Source organism: Alligator mississippiensis, chromosome 1, assembly GCF_030867095.1.
Source record: "Alligator mississippiensis isolate rAllMis1 chromosome 1, rAllMis1, whole genome shotgun sequence".
Classification (NCBI taxonomy): domain Eukaryota; kingdom Metazoa; phylum Chordata; order Crocodylia; family Alligatoridae; genus Alligator; species Alligator mississippiensis.
The window spans coordinates 31,636,056-31,648,698 of record NC_081824.1 but is presented as its reverse complement, the minus strand read 5'-3'; positions in this window follow the sequence as shown (position 1 = coordinate 31,648,698).

The following is a 12,643-nucleotide window of genomic DNA, read 5'->3' as shown; positions in this document are numbered from 1 at the left end:
AAAACAATTCATCTCCAATTAGATAAAAGGCGTATCTTGTTCATAGGTTGCATGTTGATTAAACCCAGGAGAATGACTTGGAATAACAGACTCTGCTCTGCTACTGCTGTTATTTAACCTCACACTGCCTTAGGAGTTCATGGCACTTACATATAAAGCTAAATAAAAAGGCAGGCCCTTGCTCCAAAGAGGTTACATTCAATATATGGGCATAGTCTAGGAAGGTTTGAAGTGTGTCCTGAAAACAGCATCTAGTTTAATGAGAGTTTGGGGGGGTGGGTGAGGTGGGGGCAACACTTTGCAAGAATAATCCTTAAATGTGACAGGATCCCCTAGAGCAGAAGGCAGGAAAGATTCAGCTAGGGGTTTAAGAAAGCTGACACTAGGACCCAGGTGACAACACCACCACTGCCACTTCTCCCTGCTGACTGGGACCAGCACAAGTCCTGCAAAGCTCCCAACCACAGTGAGACCACAGTCCCCCCATTGCCAGAAGGCTGCCAATGTTCTACGGGCTGGATCCAGCCAATCCCTGCCCTAAGGAACAAAAAACATCTATAGCAGAGGGTGTAGCAAAGACAAGGCTTATAACAGTAAACAGTAATCTCTTGTTCTTCCTTTTGTACTACATATACATATATTCATAAAATGTAGAGGAAAATCGCTAAAAAAAACCTCAAACAGTTTATTATGAAAAGATGATTATCTCTCCATAGTTAAAGCTACAGCCTGTTTCCACTGTAAAGTTATATTTTTTAAAGTTTTATATTCCACTATAAAGTTATACTTTAGGCCTCTTATCTTCTGACTCCATAATGCATTTGGCCCCAAATGTGAGGTTTTGGCCCAGACATAGGTAGCTGGGCCTGTGGTAGGGTATTAGGAATGACTTGGGGGTGAGCAGGGCAAGGGCACATATTACCAAAGCATCTAGTTGGGGTCTAGGTCAGTAGAGCAGAGACAGTGGGACTAAGTTCCAGGGGAGCTGAGAGGGGAGATCCAAATGACATAATTCGAGCCCTAAACCAAAGTCAGGAGTCAAGATCAGAGAACCAGTGGCAAGTTCCAAGGAAGATCCGAGATCAGGGTTAAGGAAGCCAGGCCAAATCAGGATGGCAAGGAAACCAGGGAGAGCTTGCCCAGCGCTGAGGTTCAGGGGAGATGCAAAATCAGGGTCAGGGAAAGCCAAAACCAAGCCAGGAGCCAGAAGAACCAGAGAGCAGTGAACACATCAGACTGAGGCTATATGAAAGCATGCCTGTAGTCTGAGGCTGGAAGTGTGCTTATAAGGGGTAGGTGGCACTTTCAGCAGCCAATCCAATTGCAGAGAACTGGGGTAGTCGCATTAGCTAGGGATCAGGGGCAGGTGGGACGATTCAGGTGCTAGGCATGCCTGATCAGAAGTCCTGACACCAAAGTTGCTAACTGTGAAGGAAAAGACAAATATTTCTGCAAAAACCAAATACAGTCAAACAGATTATATATATATATAAATTTAAAATGTTCCTATTTTGAAAGCTTAACTTCAGCTGATGTGTCTTTTTCTCCCCTTAGCTCAAAAGCAGTTTGTTGCTATCTGCCTTTGTATATTCCCTATGTTAAAATCTGGGCCTGCTGTTACTGAAACAAAATAAGCTGTAGTTAAACAAAGTTGTATTCTGTCAGTGCAGATAGTTTGGAGCTCAGTCTTGTTCCCATTTATGACAACAGGAATTTTACCATCACTTATGATACAGTTGAGCACTGGGCATTGGTCTAAATGTCTGTTTAGAAAAAAAACACCATACTTACTCAGTTCTAAGATGTGGTGTCCGCGTCCCCCACCCCATTTAACAGGGGAGGCAGGGAAATCTGTGTCCCGACTAACCCTCACAGCGAGGTGTGCCTCAGTGTCCTAGGGCTAGAATGGGGTCAGAGCCTGCCAGCACAGAACAAAAGTTAAGGGGGGGCAGAGGAAGCAGGGAGCAGAGGCTGGAGAGAAGGGAGGCAGGCAGAGAAGCAACCAGAACCAGGGGGCCCCACCTGCCTCCCCACTTCTTGCCCCCCTGCAGTGATAGAGGAATGAATTAAAGATGACCCTCCACTAGTCACATTCTATACATGGAATATTATAACAAATATATACATTTCCCATGTAAAGTATCTAATTAGTGGGAGCCATCTTAAAGTCAGGGCTATCTTAGATTCAAATAAATACAGTAAATATCTTTCAACTAATTAAGTTGCCAACAACTAATAAGATATTATCTTTTAGATTATTTGGTAGGAACCTTTGTTTTTGGACCTTGTAAAATAAGGCTTTTGTCAAAGTCCTTTAGTGCAGAGAGGCTGCATCTGGTTTCTGTTATAACTCTAATGTGGCTACATTCCTTTGCCTTTATGTTCCTAAGCTTTGTAAATTATATGATGTTACTTGGAATATAGTTTAAAAACAATTTTCATTGTTGTTGTTTTTAAAATATAGTACTTTGAGGATTATAATACAAAGTATGTTTATAAAAAAATCAATCCGCACTTATACAAAATAATCACTAACTAAAGTTTTCCTACTTTCCAGCTAGGAAAACACACAGTCACAGATCATAAAGATGTTAGGAAGATATTAAGTTCATCTTCAGAGGAACTCACTTTAAATGGAACAGAGAAGGAAATAATTCATACATGAATGACAAGGTACCCTTGAACAAACCAAATGAAACAACTTCAAACTGTTATTTTTTTTTTTAAATTAAAAGAAGCATTTTAAAAGATGCCTTTTTTACAAACTATAACCCAAAATTCTTTATGCCAAAATATAAGATGGAAAAGGTAGATGAAATCAAAACCTTCAGTGACCGTAAAAATCATTTGTGGCTCTGACATAAAATAGTAATAAATAAAACAGTTCTGCAGAGACACCACTTATATATTTTAATAACTTTACTATAGGGGAATATGAATAATCTTCATGTTATTATTTAATAAATATGTCACTATCAAAAGTAATAAAGCTCACTGCCTCCCCTGCTGCTACTTTCTTGGGAGAGCTACTTCTTGAGAAGTAGCTGCTTTGACTTCTTGGTTGTGGCTTCTTCAAAGTTCTCCTGCCTCATGGTGTTCCACAACAAGTACTCCCACAACTTTCTTGTCATCTTGAAGCAGGGGGACTTTGAGGTGGCCAGAGCCAAACACGGGGGGTAGATGTAAACTATAAGTGTATAGATACCAAACATAGCTTTTAAGTAGTTAGTTCGTGTATCAATAGAAAGCTAGCTATTGCAATGTAGACCTCAGCATAGGCTAATTTACCCAACTGAGAAGCAAAATAAATTAGCTCACACAGCTCTGTGCTGCCATATCTAGGCTGCTTTTTAGCTCAGGTACCTCTACACTACACTGCAGTTATAGTCCACGTTAGATATTTTGTAAGGAAACGTCTCCACAAAATAGTGCCCTATTGCCCTGCTTCTGCTTTTTGTCACCAACTCAGTTTGGAGTGGTAGCGGTAGTAATCCACCTATGAGCTATCTGATGGGGGTTCTACTATTTTCTGAGTAGGGCTTTCCTCCCTCCATTACTCTAGTCATTACTCTATCCTCAGGCAGCCAGAGCTCTGTCGCAAAGATGGAATGACTACCCTCACTCAGTTTAGAAAAGAGCTTTGTGTATGAGTTTCTGATGATGACACCATCCCAAATTGGCTATGTTGGGAGGAAAGCAGTGAAGAGCCCCCACACAAAGGCATGATGCCACAATCTCCACACCACTGACTTTTAAAAACCATATTTAAGTACAGCCCTGTATACAGTTCTCATGCCATATTAAAATTTTGCCAGTTAGGTAATGTTCAGCAAGGGTGGAAAGTTGTCATAGCCATCCAGGAAATATATGATAAACAAGGGTTTTTTTGGTGTTATCAACCAAATGTGTAATTGGGAGAGATGTTAAACAAACTTTCAGACACAACATTCCCTTTGCCACTTTTTGCCTATGTAACCTCCAATGCCTTTCTCCCAAGCGTTGCGTGTTTGGGTTCTTTACAAACCTCACTGTGGCTTCTTGGGCTGCACAGCCAGGCTATTGGGAGTGGCCTCAGGTCAGATCCCCAGGGGTCTCACCTGCCATGTCTTTGATGATAAGTAGTTTCCAGTCAGGAGGACGATGTCTGGTCCTGCCCCACCCCGGTACTTTCCCTTGGCTGTCCTCGCAAATGCCTCTTCTCGAGGCTCCACCTCCCCTACACCCCACCTAATGCCAACCATGGTGTTGCCTGTTGGGGCTGATGCTCAGGCCCTCCCTGGCACTCGGTTCATTAGGGGCTGCGGTCAATGGTCACTGCTGGAGCTAATACCGAGCACTCTCTGAGGCCCCTCTTTGCTCTTCGGCTTAAGCGAAGCCAGGCTTTACCCAGGCTCCAGCCTCCCTTGACACATCGTTGGCCCCCTGAGTTCGGTACCTGCCGCCTGTCATTCGGGTCAGGGTCCTGTCCTCGTTGTGTTCACTGGCGTCCCAGTCACTGTGGCTGCCAGCTTTGGTCCACACCAGGTCCGTCAGTGACTCTTTGGGCCCTCGCTAGCCCAGCATTCCCTTTGTGCTCCCTTTCTGAGGGAGCCACCAAGCCTCCTTCTCTGGATTGTCCGGCTGCTCTGGCCCCTCTGGGCCGGCCGGGGACACTGTTTCTGGTCCCCCTGGCTTCTTTCTGGCTGGGTCTTTTCTGCCGGTGTTGGCTGCCTGCCCAGCCAATTGCCCTCGGCATGCTTTTATAAAGTGCACCCAGGTGGACTTGGGAGCCGTTTCCAGCTCTGCCACAGGTTTTTCCTTTGATCTTTGACCGCGGTGGCTCCAGCCGCCGTGGTTTTACTTTCGCTGCAATCAGCTGTTGGCGTGGCGTCCCACTGCCTCTCCCCCAACTCTGGTAATTTTTTCTCACAGCCTAAAGTCTTGTCTAGCTATATAATCTGTCACTAAAAAACCCCCAGTTAGGTACAGTGCAATCCCTCTAGACATTCTTACAGCATCATAACACATTCCTCTTTCTTCAAAGGAAACAGTTTGTCAGTAAAGCACATTAAAACTGACATGGGGTTGTAGTGTAATTAATGTACAGTAGTTACAACTTCTGTGTAAACAAGGCCTAAAATGAACAAAAGATTCACACTTCTGAGAGCTGTCATTTCAGACTGCGATAATATTACATAAATACATAAATAGTATGCAAATTACAGATATTCTGTGATATACTTTTTCTTTTCCCCCACAAAAAAGATTTACTTAAGAAAAATGAAGAAGCTATATGGAAATATTCTAATAGATGCAGAAATGAAGGTGACTTTTTCCTTGATCATTCAATTAAATTATCATTATATGAGGCCTGTTTCTTCTGTAAGTACTGAATTAAAGGACATTTTTCTGCCCTACATATTGACTGTGTGTGTGCAAAATTTAGCCTAGTATTTTATTCATCATTTTTCTTATTAATGTTCATAATTATCTCCTTATCTGAAATTCAATCACTTTTTGTTTCTAAACAGTGGTAGAACTGGAGAGCATTTTAAATGGTGCACTGAAAGGTTAAATAGCATGACTCAGTTGGCAACATTCAGTCTCTTGCTCTAAATTGGCAGTAGTTTAATTTTTGCTAGGAAAACTTAAATATGTATTTCTCTCTGTAACAAAAACAATTTATAACAATTAGCCTCACCCTAGTATGAGACAGAGACATTCACATACACTACATAATATTTCACAGACATGGGAGGAGAGGGAAGTTGGTATAGTCAACAAATAAAATGAGGGTGTCCATGATTCTAACTGCTTCATTTTATTTAACTGTGGATTTGGTTTTGCATTTTACAAACAGATAGAGATAATATTTACTATTGTTGTTCCAAGTGCAATAGAGGCATCAGCAGAATATCAATAATTAATGGGCCTGAGTAGGTCACGAAAGAATTGAATTCCTATTTGCCCCTTCAATTAAAACTAGTTATATTTATGTCAGGAAATACAAAATGGAAAAAAAATATTTTTCACAATATCTAATTAATCTGTGGAATTTGCTGCCCTTGATAAATTCAAAACTTGCAGCTTAATTGGGTTGAAAAGGCTGAATTGGATTGAAAGATTTAGGCTTTATTTATACGATAACATTGTAGCCAGAGTAGTTTTGGTTCCAGCTTGTAAATAGTTAAAAGAAGATGTAATGGTTACACGTTACAACATGTGCAGTAGACACTACTCATAGAAGACTGTGGAGAGTTGAACTTTTGGCGTGCTGTCCCAGTCACTGGCGGAGCATGCTCAGTCAAGGTAGAATGTGTGGTGGCAATGTGTCACGTATGTTCTGAGGTAAAGATGAGTGATTGATGTGATTGACAGGGGAATGTATCCAGTATGAATGAGTGAAGATGACTGGTAAATGTTTAATGGACAGTGACTGACCAACCCTTTACCCAGCCTGACTGGATGCAAGGAAGTGGTGTGATTTGGGGGATTAAAAACCTGTCTTCTGAGGCATGTGCGTGTAAGTAGGCACAAGTGAGAGTGTGTGGGAGTGAGTTATTGGATGATCCCTGTCTGCGCTGCTTGGGGTTTGTGGCTTGTTGTACTTGACTGTGTCTGGAATTGTGTGACGCGAATAGCATTCAAGCTCCCCGTGGAGTGATGAGCAGCAGAACTACTGTAAACACCCCGTCCAGTGGTGACCTCCATTCCAGCTACATATTCTGCTCAGTTTGACTGATTCTGACCTTGAATTGACAGCATTTGACTTGACTTGACTTGTTCTTCTGGATCTGGATTGCTGTTGGTTACTGTTCTCTCTACGCCCTGTTCTTGTGTTACATTTGGTAAAGTATCACCTTGTTCTGTATCACTGTGTGTGTTCCGTGCTGTTTCCTCCATACCTTATTACTGTTATCACTGTTTTATTCTTCTTTCTTTTTATTCCCTGGTGTTTAATAAATCCTTTCCTAGTTTGCACCCTCAACGTTGTCTGTGTGTGTATCATATACACTGACAAAACTCAGGCTAGGCATCTAGCACGCCATACTAAGGGGACGCCCTCACTGCTGGTCAGCCTGATTTGACCCTCTTGCTTCACCCTAAGTTAAGTTGAGACAAATTCAACTTAATTCAAGTTTCCCAGATTTGGCCCCTGCAACAATATGACTATCCAGTTACCATAGATAAGATTTCCTGCTATATGGGATAAAGCTATATGTTTCTAGGCTTTATACTTATTGTTACAACAAGCACTGACCATCTATGATTTGGAAGATACTTTCCTCATGTGTAGATTATTACGTAAAACCAATATGTTGGTTTCTTGCCTTTAAAACATCTGGCTACCATCTGAAAGAGGGCACAAGACTAGAGGAACCATTGATCTGTTTTCACACTGTGTGGCAGCGCACCTTTGGGTGCTTGCCACTTTAAGGGCAGAGGCAGGCAGCTAGCAGGTGCCTGATGGCAGCAGTCATTTTGAGAACCAGGTATATAAAGGCTGCAGTTTGCTGCTGCCAGCCCAGGCAGAAACATAGCCTGGCTGAGCTGTAGCAGGAACATCTACAAGGTAAAAACAGAAGGCTCTTGGTCTTGGACATGACTTGAAACTGCCCCCTGATGGGGATGGGTGGCCTGGTGGGGCTTCTAGTGGCATGGGAGCCCCCAAGAAATGCCAGGCCAGTTACCACCCTGGTGAAAGGCAGGTAGGGGCAGCTTAACCCCAGCCCCCACCATCTGGTGAATAATCATGAGAGCTGTGGGAGTAGTGGGGCCAGGTAAGCTCATGTGTAGGCACCTGACCCCAGCAGGGATGTGAGATCCTGTTGACCCCAGAGGGGATAGTGTGGAGAGTGTAGTGTGAGGCCCTGCACAGAGTAGGGCTGAATGGGGAGTAGGCCTGAAGGACAGTCCCAGGGGTGCGCTGACTAGGGCCGAACTAGGGCCGTACTGGAGTAAACCTGAAGGCCAGCGCAAGGGCCAACCCTGTGGGAAGCTAGTTGCAAGTATGAAGAGGAGACCTCAGGGTGGGCTGTGGTGTAGAGTTACCCAGTGAAGGGCTTGGGGCAGAATCAGCCCAGGGTTTGGCACAAAGCTGGGCCATGTACAGTAGGGGAACTCATGGGAACCAAAGTACTGCATGATGAGGCCAACATGCAAGTAGTGAAGCCTGATGGCCCAAGAGGGGCTGCTCAAGAGGAGCAAGGGCAGTGGAGTGTGGCCCCGTAACGGGCAGTATACCAGAGACCTCCTGTGAGTGGGGAGACGGAGTGATTGTGAGGATGAATGGAGCCTAACTTTGAACTGGGTTTGCTCCAGCCTCAGACCAGGGAGTAATCCTAATCTGGAAGCCATCTGCGAGGCATGGGCTGCAGTGTAGGAGAGGTTCAGAGCTGCAGATAGAGCCCCCTGGCATCAGGGCTGGGAATAGGCAGCCTCCCACATTATACCACCAGTTCATGGGGACAGCAAAGTCATGGCAGGCGAGACTAGATAGACTGCCCCATAGTGGCTGGTGGGTGGGTTGGCATGCGACCCGTCCCCAAGCATGCCCCGTCACACACTGGTACAAAGTTGTTTCATTTTCCTTAGAGAATTTTATTCAACACCCATTTCCAGACTGCATAGCTGGTTTTGTCTCCAAGATGCTGATATTCAGTAAGGCCCAAATCCTGGAGCTGTTGAAATGCTACACCTGTGCCTGCACATAGCCCCACTTTGCAATAGTCTATGCACTATTTTCTGCAGGACCAAGAGTCTTACTGGATACAGTCACTAGGATTCTGAACAGGAATCTATCATATCTTCATTCCATTTCAGTAAATACATACACTTCCCTTAACTCCCTGGTAACATGATTTGAGTCTGACAAAATATATCCGTTTTTTAACATCAGATCAGAAACTTTGCAGGTCAGTCCTAGAAGACATGAAAATAGGGCTTCAAACCGCTGCATTTTCTCCAACATTTTGCTTAGAATAGCAGTGTTAAAGAAGAGTGTCACAGGGCCAGTCTGTGGACTGGATCAGAGCTCACACCATGATCAGGATTACATACCTGAATCAAGAGCTGCACAGCCTCAGATGGCCCCTGTGCACTGGGATTGGTCTCCTCACTGCAGCTGCCTGGTCCTGCACACCGGGATTGGACCCTCTTCTGCTCTACATACCTGATTTAGCATGTAGGGTCATGGCCTGCAGGGCTCTCTATGAACCCACAGGCAGCCAAATGGCACTGCACTGGGGGCTGGATCAGGTCCAGGGGCAGGGGTTGAGCACCCTTGGCTTAGAACGTTGCCTCTACATTGTTTTGCAAGCTTATGTCTAAGATGAATCACATTGTACATTTTCTCTTGTTTTCTTTCCAGTGAGGAGAACCTATGCTGTGTATGGTGGGTAACATTATCTTTTAATCCTCTGGGAGATTTGTTAGTTCATTTCTAGTTTCATATTATCAATATCACTTTGTAATTTTCTGGGGAAATGTGCATTGCTATTTGTTAGAACCAAGTAGCTTGTAATATCCATAGTTCTCTGTTGAGAATAAATCTAGTTTAAAACCTTCTTCAGTGTCATGATTGTATAAAACAATATCTTTTCTGTAAAAAGATTCAGAAATCTTGGGGAAGATGCTCAGTTGATAAAAACTGTCATAGCTCCATTCATTCCCATTACAACAGTGTATGCCAGCTGAGGGCTTTCTTGCTCACCTTTCTGTCTTGCAGCTGCATGAAATATTTAGGTCATGTTAGTCAAATAGATGTTTTATCCCTGTTTATGTTGTCTTCTCCCTTTTAACCTAATGTAGTCCATTTAGAAATACTTCTTGTAAATACAGGTCATTTTCATTATCCTATTTTTTTCATTTTATTAGAAACCCTTTGAAATGCAATTCTTTTTGTTGATGTTGAAAACAATAAATCATACTTTTATAATGATATTATGTATCCCCTTTTCCTATAAAACCATGTAATCTCTGAACCATTCAGCATTAAATCCAGCTGATAGTGAACCATAAAACAACCACAAATTTGGCATGGCTTCTCTGCATTTTTCTTTAAAAGCTATAATTATTTATATTTAACTTTAGATCTGTGCTCATTTCATAGGAAATTTTAAGACAATCAGTTTTTAAAGGTTTTATAAGTGAAAGAGCACATGCAGATACACACATTGATCTTCAGCTAGGATTGAACTAAAAATTTTCCATACTGAAAGCAAAAGCTCTTATCTGCTTAAACTTATAGTTGTTAAGACTGATAGTTGGAATTACTTGGCTCCCCTTGACAGGTAGGTGAAAGCATTTTTACTACAATGTTTGCTCTCTTCAGAGAATGGTTAGGTTTTAGAATATCTTTCTTGAGACTGAGAGACTGATATTGAGTTGGCTATTGTGCACATTACCACATTTCTCATTATTAAATATTATATATTATACCAAAAACTAATAGAGATCTTTTTCTCTCTTTGTTTTGGGAACTGAAGGCACAGTTCTGTACCCACAGTTATTGTCAAGCTCCAAATGTTGTGGTATGCTATACAGGGACAACTGTGAAGTCCTTCATGGCCATATTTTTTTTTATAATATATGAGATTGCTAACATATCCTGGGATACTGTGTCTGCTTGGTAAAAATCGCTGACTTACTATCTATTCTGAAAAGTAGTTCTTACAAATTCAGTTTTCAGTGTTGGTATATAGGCACCTTAAATTGAATATGGTAACATTGGTGACTAGGAGTGTTAGTCTGCCTGCACACATGCTCGTTCTCATTTTAATTAAAAGGTGTTGGAGCAGACAGGATTAATCGAGTCTGCTCCACGTTCTAATTAAAAAACTCTAGCGTCACCTCATCGTCACATCTATTAAGCCTCCATGTGTTTTAAAATGGCCATGGGGTGCTTCAGCTAAACCTTGTTGAATGAAGTTTAGCTAAAACATTCTGCAGCCATTTTTAAACATTCAGGGGCTTAATAGACATGAAGATGAGTCATTTTAATTAGAGTGGCTCTCCAGGAACTACTCTAATTAAAACACCCTCATCCCTGAGCATGTGTAAAGAAAGCCTTACATTTCTAAAGACCCTGTAATGGGCTTGCAGCAAGACCAAGTTCCAAGGGCAGCTGTGATGCCCCCTGGTGGCCTCAGACCTCCTGCCTTACTCTTGCTCTCCAGGCATCCCACCTTTCTTGCTCTTGCCTACCACACTTTGCTGCTTTTATCTGGTTTGAGGAGTAAGGGAGGCTGCCCAAGGTCCCAGAGCGAACCTTCATATTCTTCTAGTCTATGGGCTCCTTACAAACCCCACCTACCTCTATTCTGCTGTGGAGAAGGAGATAGGGGAGAGGGGGAGAACCCCAAGAGTGACCCACTCCTGTCACTTACCTTAGATGAAGCAGAGAACATCAGCAGAAATCAGGGCCCTGTGTACCACTTCCGGAGTCACTGCTTCATCTAGATTGGTGGTTAACAAGCACAGGAAGGTACTTCTGGGTCTGGAGAGGGGCCATCAGGGAAAGTCCAGAGCATCAAGGAAGAAGTGACATTAGGGAGACTCTCCTCCCAGGAGCTACATGAAGCTGGTCACAGAGAAGCGGGGCCAGCTGTGTGTGCCAGCAATTGGAGGGACACTAAGTGAAGTGGATGCCAAGCACCAGAATTCCATGGCAACCTTTGGGAACCCTAAGACTGGTATCTGTAAAAGGGTCAGATGTGGCTGGGGTAGGCATAAAGCATGGAGAGCAGTCCCAAGTATGGGAACCAACCCAGAAGTGTTGCCTTCGTCTTAAAGACTGAGTGAGAGCGTGCAAAGGAGACCACCTCAAGGGGTTGGTCTGTCTCATATAAACTTATATGTGAACAGAGCTGTGAGCAGCCCAGATGGGGTTGCCATCCTCCCAAGGACTTTGTTTCAATCTGTAGGGCAGTGTCCAAGAGAAGTTCACCTGCCCTCAGGGATGTGGGCATTGACTGCATATAGAATTGACCCAGAGAGGCATTCCAGGGGTGCAAGAGCAGGAGTTAAGCCCTGGAGAGGTATGCCAGGCATTAGTCTTTTTTTTTCATGGGTGGGGGGGAGGTTTGGAAGTTTGGACTGCTTATTTCTTTTGCCTTTGGCAGGGCTGAATTAGAAGGGCCCTAAGTCAGAGGGCCAACCTTAACCCAGCCTGCCTGGGGAGATGTAGGGCTGTCAGTGGGGACCAGTGTAAATAACAGAAGTCATTGTTGGTGTCAGCCCAGAGCCATGTGAGAAGCAAGGAAAAATGATGAACTTTGCATCCTCCCTCCTACCAGTTCTAGAATATCATCCAATAACAAGGAAATGGTCATGGTGGAGTACAGGGGAGGTGGAGCCCCACAAAGAGATCAGGGCGGCAGACTTAGAGTGTTACTCAAAGGGGAACTGGTTCCCAATATAAAATCAAGTCATGGCAGGAAAGAAGAAAACTTACCAGAACAACTGAGTGACACTTCCTAGGTCCCCACCCTATCATCGCTTCATAGAAGGCCACCTGTCCAGAACAGATATAGGCCATATAACACCTACCAGTGACATCTGCCCTCAGAAACTAATCCTGGCCCCTCCGGCCCATCTGCACGTTTCAGGACACTAATCACCTTAATAGCTATTCACAGCCTCTAACCTCTTTTACAGTCATACC